The following is an 11733-nucleotide window of genomic DNA, read 5'->3' on the forward strand; positions in this document are numbered from 1 at the left end:
CTTTCGACCGCCAAACCTTTCAGCGGAGCATTAGCAAAAGTTTGGCACCATTTTTGAGTCAATTGCGAAAAGTCAGAGATTTGATGAAATTGTGACCTTAGGGATTTTTTCAAAAAATATTTTTCTGCCGAAACGGTTGCAAATGCTCCCCTGAAAGGTTTGGCGGTTGAAACAGAAGGCTTTTTATCATAGGATAAGAAATCAGCCCTCGACAACTTAACCGGCAGAAAAATATTTTTTAAAAAAAAACCCTTTAAAAAGTTTGTCGAGGGCTCATATATTTTCCTGTGATAAGAAACCTCCTGTTTCGACCACCAAAATTTTCAGGGGAGCATTTAAAACCGTTTGGCACCATTTCTGAGTCAATTGCTGGAAGTCAGAGATTTGATGAAATTGTGACACTGGGGCATAGGGATTTTTTCAAAAAAATATTTTTCTGCCGGTTAAGTTGTCGAGGGCTGATTTATTGTCCTGTGATAAAAAGCCTTCTGTTTCGACCGCCAAACCTTTCAGGGGAGGATTTGCAACAGTTTGGCACAAGTTTTGAGTCGATTGCCGAAAGTTAGATTTTTGATGAAATTGTCACCCCGGGGCTTAGGGATTTTGTCAAAAATATCTGTTTCTGCTGGTTAAGTTGTCGAGGGCTGATTTCTTCTCCTGTGATAAAAAGCCTTCTGTTTCGACCGCCAAACCTTGCAGAGGAGCATTTAAAACAGTTTGGCACCATTTCTGAGTCAATTTCCGGAAGTCCGATTTTTGATGAAATTGTGACCCCGGGGCTTAGGGATTTTTTTCAAAAAAATATTTTTCTGCCGGTTAAGTTGTCGCGGTCTGATTTCTTCTCCTGTGATAAAAAGCCTTCTGTTTCGACCGCCAAACCTTTCAGAGGAGCATTTAAAACCGTTTGGCACCATTTCTGAGTGAATTTCCGGAAGTCCGATTTTTGATGAAATTGTGACCCTGGGGCTTATGGATTTTTTCAAAAAAATATTTTTCTGCCGGTTAAGTTGTCGAGGGCTGATTTCTTATCCTATGATAAAAAGCCTTCTGTTTCAACCGCCAAACCTTTCAGGGGAGCATTTGCAACCGTTTGGCACCAGTTTTGAGTCAATTGCTGAAAGTCAGAGTTTTGATGAAATTGTGACCCCGGGGCTTAGGGATTTTTTCAAAAAAATATTTTTCTGCCGTTTAAGTTGTCGAGGGATTATTTATTGTCATGTGATAAAAAGCCTCCTGTTTCGACCACCAAACCTTTCAGGGGAGCATTGAAAACCGTTTAGCACCATTTCTGAGTCAATTGCAGAAAGTCAGAGTTTTGATGAAATTGTGACCTTAGGGATTTTGTCAAAAATATCTTTATCTGCCGGTTAAGTTGTGGAGGGCTGATTTCTTATCCTGTGATAAAAACCCTTCTGTTTCGACCGCCAAACCTTTCAGGGGAGCATTAGCAACCGTTTCCCGCCATTTCTGAGTCAATTGCCGAAAGTCAGATTTTTGATGTAATTGTGACCCCGGGGCTTAGGGATTTTTTCAAAAAAATCTTTTTCAGCCGGTTAAGTTGTCGAGCGCTGATTTCCTTTCCTGTGATACAAAACCTCCTGTTTCGACCGCCAAACCTTTCAGGGGAGCATTTAAAACCGTTTGGCACCATTTCTGAGTCAATTGCTGGAAGTCAGAGGTTTGATGAAATTGTGACCCTGGGGCATAGGGATTTTTTCAAAAAAATATTTTTCTGCCGGTTAAGTTGTCGAGGGCTGATTTCTTTTCCTGTGATAAAAATCCTTCTCTTTCGACCGCCAAATCTTTCAGGGGAGCATTAGCAACCGTTTTCCGCCATTTCTGAGTCAATTGCCGAAAGTCAGATTTTTGATGAAATTGTGACCCCGGGGCTTAGGGATTTTTTTAAAAAAATATTTTTCTGCCGGTTAAGTTGTCGAGGGCTGATTTCTTTTCCTGTGATAAAAAGCCTTCTCTTTCGACCGCCAAACCTTTCAGGGGAGCATTAGCAACCGTTTGGCACCATTTTTGAGTCAAATGCCCAAAGTCAGATTTTTGATGAAATTGTCACCCCGGGGCTTAGGGATTTTTTCCAAAAAAAACATTTTTCTGCCAGTTAATTTGTCGAGGGCTGATTTATTTTCCTGTGATAAAAAACCTCCTGTTTCGACCACCAAAATTTTCAGGGGAGCATTTAAAACAGTTTGGCACCATTTTTGAGTCAATTGACGAAAGTCAGAGATTTGATGAAATTGTGACCCCGGGACTTAGGGATTTTTTTAAAAAAAATATTTTTCTGCCGGTTAAGTTGTCGAGGGCTGATTTCTTATCCTATGATAAAAAGCCTTCTGTTTCAACCGCCAAACCTTTCAGGGGAGCATTTGCAACCGTTTGGCACCAGTTTTGAGTCAATTGCTGAAAGTCAGAGTTTTGATGAAATTGTGACCCCTTGGGCTTAGGGATTTTTTCAAAAAAATATTTTTCTGCCGTTTAAGTTGTCGAGGAATTATTTATTGTCATGTGATAAAAAGCCTCCTGTTTCGACCACCAAACCTTTCAGGGGAGCATTTAAAACCGTTTAGCACCATTTCTGAGACAATTGCAGAAAGTCAGAGTTTTGATGAAGTTGTGACCTTAGGGATTTTTTCAAAAAAAATCTTTTTCTGCTGGTTAAGTTGTTGAGGGCTGATTTCTTTTCCTGTGATAAAAAGCCTTCTCTTTCGACCGCCAAACCTTTCAGCGGAGCATTAGCAAAAGTTTGGCACCATTTTTGAGTCAATTGCGAAAAGTCAGAGATTTGATGAAATTGTGACCTTAGGGATTTTTTCAAAAAATATTTTTCTGCCGAAACGGTTGCAAATGCTCCCCTGAAAGGTTTGGCGGTTGAAACAGAAGGCTTTTTATCATAGGATAAGAAATCAGCCCTCGACAACTTAACCGGCAGAAAAATATTTTTTTAAAAAAAACCCTTTAAAAAGTTTGTCGAGGGCTCATTTATTTTCCTGTGATAAGAAACCTCCTGTTTCGACCACCAAAATTTTCAGGGGAGCATTTAAAACCGTTTGGCACCATTTCTGAGTCAATTGCTGGAAGTCAGAGATTTGATGAAATTGTGACACTGGGGCATAGGGATTTTTTCAAAAAAATATTTTTCTGCCGGTTAAGTTGTCGAGGGCTGATTTATTGTCCTGTGATAAAAAGCCTTCTGTTTCGACCGCCAAACCTTTCAGGGAAGCATTTGCAACCGTTTGGCACCAGTTTTGAGTCAATTGCCGAAGGTCAGAATTTTGATGTAATTGTGACCCCGGGGCTTAGGGATTTTTTCAAAAAAATATTTTTCTGCCGGTTAAGTTGTCGAGGGCTGATTTCTTTTCCTGTGATAAAAAAACCTCCTGTTTCGACCGCCATACCGTTCAGGGGAGGATTTGCAACAGTTTGGCACAAGTTTTGAGTCGATTGCCGAAAGTTAGATTTTTGATGAAATTGTCACCCCGGGGCTTAGGGATTTTGTCAAAAATATCTGTTTCTGCCGGTTAAGTTGTCGAGGGCTGATTTCTTCTCCTGTGATAAAAAGCCTTCTGTTTCGACCGCCAAACCTTGCAGAGGAGCATTTAAAACCGTTTGGCACCATTTCTGAGTCAATTTCCGGAAGTCCGATTTTTGATGAAATTGTGACCCTGGGGCTTATGGATTTTTTCAAAAAAATATTTTTCTACCGGTTAAGTTGTCGAGGGCTGATTTCTTATCCTGTGATAAAAAGCCTCCTGTTTCGACCGCCAAACCTTTCAGGGGAGCATTTGCAACCGTTTGGCACCATTTCAGAGTCAACTGCCGAAAGTCAGTGATTTGATGAAATTGTGACCCTGGGGCATAGGGATTTTTTCAAAAAAATATTTTTCTGCCGGTTAAGTTGTCGAGGGCTGATTTCTTTTCCTGTGATAAAAATCCTTCTCTTTCGACCGCCAAACCTATCAGGGGAGCATTAGCAACCGTTTCCCAACATTTCTGAGTCAATTGCCGAAAGTCAGGTTTTTGATGAAATTGTGTCCCCGGGGCTTAGGAATTTTGTCAAAAATATCTGTTTCTGCCGGTTAAGTTGTCGAGGGCTGATTTCTTTTCCTGTGATAAAAAACCTCCTGTTTCGACCACCAAACCTTTCAGGGGAGCATTTGCAACCGTTTGGCACCATTTCAGAGTCAACTGCCGAAAGTCAGAGATTTGATGAAATTGTGACCCTGGGGAATAGGGATTTTTTCAAAAAAATATTTTTCTGCCGGTTAAGTTGTCGAGGGCTGATTTCTTTTCCTGTGATAAAAATCCTTCTCTTTCGACCGCCAAACCTATCAGGGGAGCATTAGCAACCGTTTTCCACCATTTCTGAGTCAATTGCCGAAAGTCAGATTTTTGATGAAATTGTGACCCCGGGGCTTAGGGATTTTGTCAAAAATATCTGTTTCTGCCGGTTAAGTTGTCGAGGGCTGATTTCTTCTCCTGTGATAAAAAGCCTTCTTTTTCGACCGCCAAACCTTTCAGAGGAGCATTTAAAACCGTTTGGCACCATTTCTGAGTCAACTGCCCAAAGTCAGATTTTTGATGAAATTGTAACCCTGGGGCTTATGGATTTTTTCAAAAAAATATTTTTCTGCCGGTTAAGTTGTCGAGGGATGATTTCTTTTCCTGTGATAAAAAGCCTTCTCTTTTGACCGCCAAACCATTCATGGGAGCATTAGCAACCGTTTGGCACCATTTCAGAGTCAACTGCCGAAAGTCAGAGATTTTATGAAATTGTGACCCTGGGGCATAGGGATTTTTTCAAAAAAATATTTTTCTGTGGGTTAAGTTGTCGAGGGCTGATTTCTTTTCCTGTGATAAAAATCCTTCTCTTTCGACCGCCAAACCTTTCAGGGGAGCATTAGCAACCGTTTTCCACCATTTCTGAGTCAATTGCCGAAAGTCAGATTTTTGATGAAATTGTGTCCCCGGGGCTTAGGGATTTTGTCAAAAATATCTGTTTCTGCCGATTAAGTTTTCGAGGGCTGATTTCTTCTCCTGTGATAAAAAGCCTTCTGTTTCGACCGCCAAACCTTTCAGAGGAGCATTTAAAACCGTTTGGCACCATTTCTGAGTCAATTTCCGAAAGTCCGATTTTTGATGAAATTGTGACCCTGGGGCTTATGGATTTTTTCAAAAAAATATTTTTAGGCCGGTTAAGTTGTTGAGGGCTGATTTCTTTTCCTGTGATAAAAAACCTCCTGTTTCGACTGCCAAACCTTTCAGGGGAGCATTTGCAACCGTTTGGCAGCAGTTTTGAGTCAATTGCCAAAAGTCAGAGTTTTGATGAAATTGTGACCCCGGGGCTTAGGGATTTTTCCAAAAAAATATTTTCCTGCCAGTTAAGATGTCGAGGGCTGATTTCTTATCCTGTGATAAAAAGCCTTCTCTTTCGACCGCCAAACCTTTCAGGGGAGCATTAGCAACCGTTTGGCACCATTTTTGAATCAATTGCCGAAAGTCAGATTTCTGATGAAATTGTGACCCCGGGGCTTAGGGATTTTTTCAAAAAAATATTTTTCTGCCGGTTAAGTTGTCAAGGGCTGATTTCTTTTCCTGTGATAAAAAACCTCCTATTTCGACTGCAAAACCTTTCAGGGGAGCATTTAAAATCGTTTGGCACCATTTCTGAGTCAATTGCCGATAGTCAGATTTTTGATGAAATTGTGACCCTGGGGGATAGGGATTTTTTTAAAAAAATATTTTTCTGCCGATTAAGTTGTCGAGGGCTGATTTCTTTTCCTCTGATAAAAAACCTCCTGTTGCGACCGCCAAACCTTTCAGGGGAGCATTTGCAACCGTTTGGCACAATTTTTGAGTTAATAGGCGAAAGTCAGAGTTTTGATGAAATTGTGACCCCGGGGCATAGGGATTTTTTCAAAAAAATATTTTTCTGCCGGTGAAGTTGTCGAGGGCTGATTTCTTATCCTGTGATAAAAAGCCTTCTCTTTCGACAGCCAAACCTTTCAGGGGAGCATTAGCAACCGTTTGGCACCATTTTTTAGTCAGTTGCGAAAAGTCAGATTTTTGATGAAATTTTGACCCCGAGGCTTAGGGATTGTTTCAAAAAAATATTGTTCTGCCGGTTAAGTTGTCGAGGGCTGATTTCTTTTCCTGTGATAAAAAACCTCCTGTTGCGACCGCCAAACCTTTCAGGGGAGCATTTGCAACCGTTTGGCACCATTTTTGAGTTAATTGCCGAAAGTCAGAGTTTTGATGAAATTGTGACCCCGGGGCATAGGGATTTTTTCAAAAAAATATTTTTCTGCCGGTTAAGTTGTCGAGGGCTGATTTCTTATCCTGTGATAAAAAGCCTTCTGTTTCGACCGCCAAACCTTTCAGGGGAGCAATAGCAACCGTTTGGCACCATTTCTGAATCAATTGCCGAAAGTCAGAGTTTTGACTTTTTATCACCGGAGAAATAATCAGCCCTCGACATCTTAACAAGCAGAAAAACATTTTTTTTTGAAAAAATCCCTAAGCCCCGGGGTCACAATTTCCCTGAGAGGTTTGGCGGTCGAAACAGAAGACTTTTTATCACAGGACAGAAAATCCTTAACCGGAAGAAAAAGATTTTTTTAAAAAAATCCCTAAGCCCCAGGGTCACAATTTCATCAAAAATGTGACTTTCGGCAATTCACTCAAAAATGGTGCCAAACGGTTGCAAATGCTCCCCTGAGATGTTTGGTGGTCGAAACAGAAGTCTGTTTATCACAGGAAAAGTAATCAGCCCTCGACAACTTAACCGGCAGAAAAACATTTTTTTGAAAAAATCCCTACCCGGGGTCACAATTTCCCTGAGAGGTTTGGCGGTCGAAACAGAAGGCTTTTTATCACAGGACAGAAAATACTTAACCGGAAGAAAAAGATTTTTTTGAAAAAATCCCTAAGCCCCGGGGTCACAATTTCATCAAAAATCTGACTTTCTGCAATTCACTCAAAATTGGTGCCAAACGGTTGCAAATGCTCCCCTGAGATGTTTGGCGGTCGGAACAGAAGGCTTTTTATCACAGGAAAAGAAATCAGTCCTCGAAAACCTAACTGGCAGAAAAACATTTTTTTGAAAAATTCCCTAAGCCCCGGGCTCACAATTTCATCAAAAATCTGACTTTCGGCAATTCACTCAAACATGGTGCCAAACGGTTGCAAATGCTCCCCTGAGATGTTTGGCGGTCGAAACAGAAGGCTTTTTATCACAGGAAAAGTAATCAGCCCTCAACAACTTAACTGGTAGAAAAAGATTTTTTTGAAAAAATCCCTAAGCCCCGGGGTCACAATTTCATCAAAAATCTGACTTTCGGTCATTCACTCAAAAATGGTGCCAAACAGTTGCAAATGCTCCCCTGAGAGGTTTGGGGGTCGAAAGAGAAGGCTTTTTATCACAGGAAAAGAAATCAGCCCTTGACAACTTAACCGGCAGAAAAAGATTTTTTTGAAAAAAATCCATAAGGTCACAATTTCAGCAAAAATCTGACTTTCGGCAATTCACTCAAAAATGGTGCCAAACGGTTGCAAATGCTCCCCTGAAGTGTTTCTCAGTCGAAACAGAAGGCTTTTTATCACCGGACAGAAAATCGTTAACTGGCAAAAAAAGATTTTTTTCAAAAAATCCCTAAGCCCCGGGGTCACAATTTCAGTAAAAATCTGACTTTCGGCCATTCACTCAAAAATGTTGCCTACTTAAGAAAGTAGGAAACACCACTGGGCCCGTAAGATATAATCTAAGTCAAATCCCTTATTTTGACTACTGGCTCCTCCCACAGCTCCTGACTCACCACAGTGTGTTGCCCATCGCTCAGTTCTGACTAAAGGATTTTATGCAGCCACTGCTGGCGGGCACATTTTGGGACCCAAAATATCCAACGCCACTAAATTCTGGTGTACTTTTTGACATAATAGTGTAAACAGGGATCAACATACAAACACTAAGAAGCCATTCCCCCCGCCCCACTACTTTATATGGAAACAACTGGAAAAACCTCTGTGATTGAGGCTAACAACATGGCGCCTTTTTGTACAACGAACACTTCCGCGGTCATTCTTACTACTACTTTAGCACTACTTTACCACTACTTTACTACTACTTTACTACTACTTCACTACTACTTTACTACTCTACTACTCTACTACTATACTACCACTTTACTACCACTTTACTACTACTTTACTACTGCTTTACTACTACTTTACTACCATTTTACTACTGCCTTACTACCACTTTACTACCACTTTACTACTACTTTACTACTGCTTTACTACTACTTTACTACCATTTTACTACTGCCTTACTACCACTTTACTACCACTTTACTACTACTTTACTACTGCTTTACTACTACTTTACTACCATTTTACTACTGCCTTACTACTGCTTTACTATCATTTTACTACTACCTTGCTATCCTTTTACTACTACTTTAAAGCTATTTTGCTACTATTCCACCGCATTACTATTGGACCATTTTACTACTACTTTACTACTATCTTACTGCTGTTTCACTACTGCCTTACTACCATTTTACTACTATTTTACTACTGCATTACTACTACTACTTTACTACTGTTTTACTACTACTTTACTGCTATATTACTACTATTCCACCACTTTACTATTGTTTTACCATTACTTAACTGCTACTTCACTACTGCTTTACTATTGCTTTACTACCACTTTACTACTGCTACTTTATTACTTATCCTACTTTACTATTAATACCACTATTTATACAGTAGACCTTCCTGAACAATGGCATGCCTGTCTATAGTAACAAATAGTATTGTTACTATTTTATTAATTGTATATACTGCCCTTCATCCGTAGATTTAAGGTTGGTTTACAACTTAAAATGCAAGGTAAAAAACACCTTAACCGGCAGAATTTTTTTAAAAAAAAAAAAATCCCTAAGCCCCGGGGTCACATATTTGATGAAAAATCTGACTTTCGGCAATTCACTCAAAAATGGTGCCAAACGGTTGCAAATGCTCCCCTGAGATGTTTCGCGGTCGAAACAGAAGGCTTTTTATCACAGGAAAGGAAATCAGCCCGCAACAATGTAACTGGCAGAAAAAGATTTTTTTGAAAAAATCCCAAAGCCCCGGGGTCAGAATTTCATCAAAAATCTGACTTTCGGCAATTCACTCAAAAATGGTGCCAAACGGTTGCAAATGCTCCCCTGAAAAGTTTGGAGTTCGAAACAGAAGGCTTTTTATCACAGGACAGAAAATCCTTAACCGGAAGAAAAATATTTTTTTGAAAAATTCCCTAAGCCCCGGGGTCACAATTTCAGCAAAAATCTGACTTTCGGCAAGTGACTCAAAAATGGTGGCAAACGGTTGCAAATGCTCCCCTGAGATGTTTGTCAGTCTAAACAGAAGGCTTTTTATCACAGGAAAAGAAATCAGCCCTCGACAACTTAACTGGCAGAAAAACCTTTTTTTGGAAAAAATCCCTAAGCCCCGGGGTCACAATTTCATCAAAAATCTGACTTTCAGCAATTGACTCAAAAATGGTGCCAAACGGTTGCAAATGCTCCCCTGAAAAGTTTCGCGGTCGAAACAGAAGGCTTTTTATCAAAGGACAGAAAATCCTTAACTGGCAAAAAAACATTTTTTTGAAAAAATCCCTAAGCCCCGGGGTCACAATTTCAGCAAAAATCTGACTTTCGGCAAGTGACTCAAAAATGGTGGCAAACGGTTGCAAATGCTACCTTGAGATGTTTGGCGGTCGGAACAGAAGGCTTTTTATCAAAGGACAGAAAATCCTTAACTGGCAGAAAAAGATTTTTTTGAAAAAATCCCTAAGCCCCGGGGTCACAATTTCATCAAAAATCTGACTTTTGGCAATTGAGTAAAAAATGGTGCCAAACGGTTGCCAATGCCCCCCTGAAAGGTTTGGCGGTCGAAACAGAAGGTATTTTATCACAGAACCAGAAATCAGCCCTCGACAACTTAACTGGCAGAAAAAGATTTTTTTGAAAAAATCCCTATGTCCCGGGGTCACAATTTCAGCAAAATCTGACTTTCGGCAATTGACTCAAAAATGGTGCCAAACGGTTGCAAATGCTTCCCTGAGAGATTTGGCGGTCGAAACAGAAGGTTTTTTATCACAGGAAAAGAAATCAGCCCTCGACAATTTAACCGGCAAAAAAACAATTTTTTGAAAAAATCCCTAAGCCCCGGGGTCACAATTTCATCAAAAATCTGACTTTTGGCAATTCACATAACAATGGGGTCACAATTTCATCAAAAATCGGACTTTCGGTCATTCACTCAAAAATGGTGCCAAACAGTTGCAAATGCTCCCCTGAGAGGTTTGGGGTTCGAAACAGGTTTCTTTCACAGGACAAGAAATCAGCCCTCGACAACTTAACTGGCAGAAAAATATTTTTTTGAAAAAATCACTACGCCTCGGGGTCACAATTTCAGAAAAAAATCTGACTTTCGGCAATTGACTCAAAAATGGTGCCCAACGGTTGCAAATGCTTCCCTGAAACGTTTGGCGATCGAAACATACGGCTTTTTATCACAGGACAAGTAATCAGCCCTCGATAACATAACCGGGAGAAAAATATTTTTTTGAAAAAAAACCTAAGCCCTGGGGTCACAATTTCAGATAAAATCTGACTTTCGGCAATACACTCAAAAATGGTACCCAACGGTTGCAAATGCTTCCCTGAAATTTTGGCGGTGGAAACAGAAGGCTTTTTATCACAGGAGAAGAAATCAGCCCTCGACAACTTAACCGGCAGAATTTTTTTTTTTTTTTTTTTTTTGGAAAAAATCCCTAAGCCCCGGGGTCACGATTTCAGAAAAAATCTGACTTTCGGCAATTCACTCAAATATGGTGCCCAACGGTTGCAAATGATCCACTGAATGGTTTGGCAGTCGAAACAGAAGACTTTTTATCACAGGACAAGAAATCAGCCCTCGACAACTTAACCGACAGAATTTTTTTTAAAAAAAAAAAATCCCTAAACCCCGGGGTCACAATTTCAGAAAAAATCTGACTTTCGGCAATTCACTCAAATATGGTGCCCAACGGTTGCAAATGCTCCACTGAATTGTTTGGCAGTCAAAACAGAAGGCTTTTTATCACAGAACAAGGAAGCAGCCCTCGACAACTTAACCGGCAGAAAAATATTTTTTTGAAAAAATCACTGAGCCCTGGGGCCACAATTTCAGTAAAAATCTGACTTTCGGCAATTCACTCAAATATGGTGCGCAACGGTTGCAAATGCTCCACTGAATTGTTTGGCAGTTGAAACAGAAGGCTTTTTATCACAGGACAAGGAATCAGCCCTCGACAACTTAACCGGCAGAAAAATATTTTTTAGAAAAAATCCCTAAGCCCTGGGGCCACAATTTCAGTAAAAATCTGACTTTCGGCAATTCACTCAAATATGGTGCCCAACGGTTGCAAATGCTCCACTGAATGGTTTGGCGGTCGAAAGAGAAGGCTTTTTATCACAGGACAAGAAATTAGACCTCAACAACTTAACCGGCAGAGATTTTTTTGCCCTGAGATGTTTGGCGGTTGAAACAGAAGATGTTTTATCACAGGAGAAGAAATTAGACCTTGACAACTTCACCGTCGGAAAACATTTTTTTGAAAAAATCCCTAAGCACCGGGGTCTTAATCTCAGAAAAAAATCTGACTTTCAGCAATTCACTCAAAACTGGTGCCCA

Source organism: Podarcis gaigeae (assembly GCF_964106915.1).
Source record: "Podarcis gaigeae genome assembly, chromosome: 12".
NCBI classification, from domain to species: Eukaryota; Metazoa; Chordata; class Lepidosauria; order Squamata; family Lacertidae; genus Podarcis; species Podarcis gaigeae.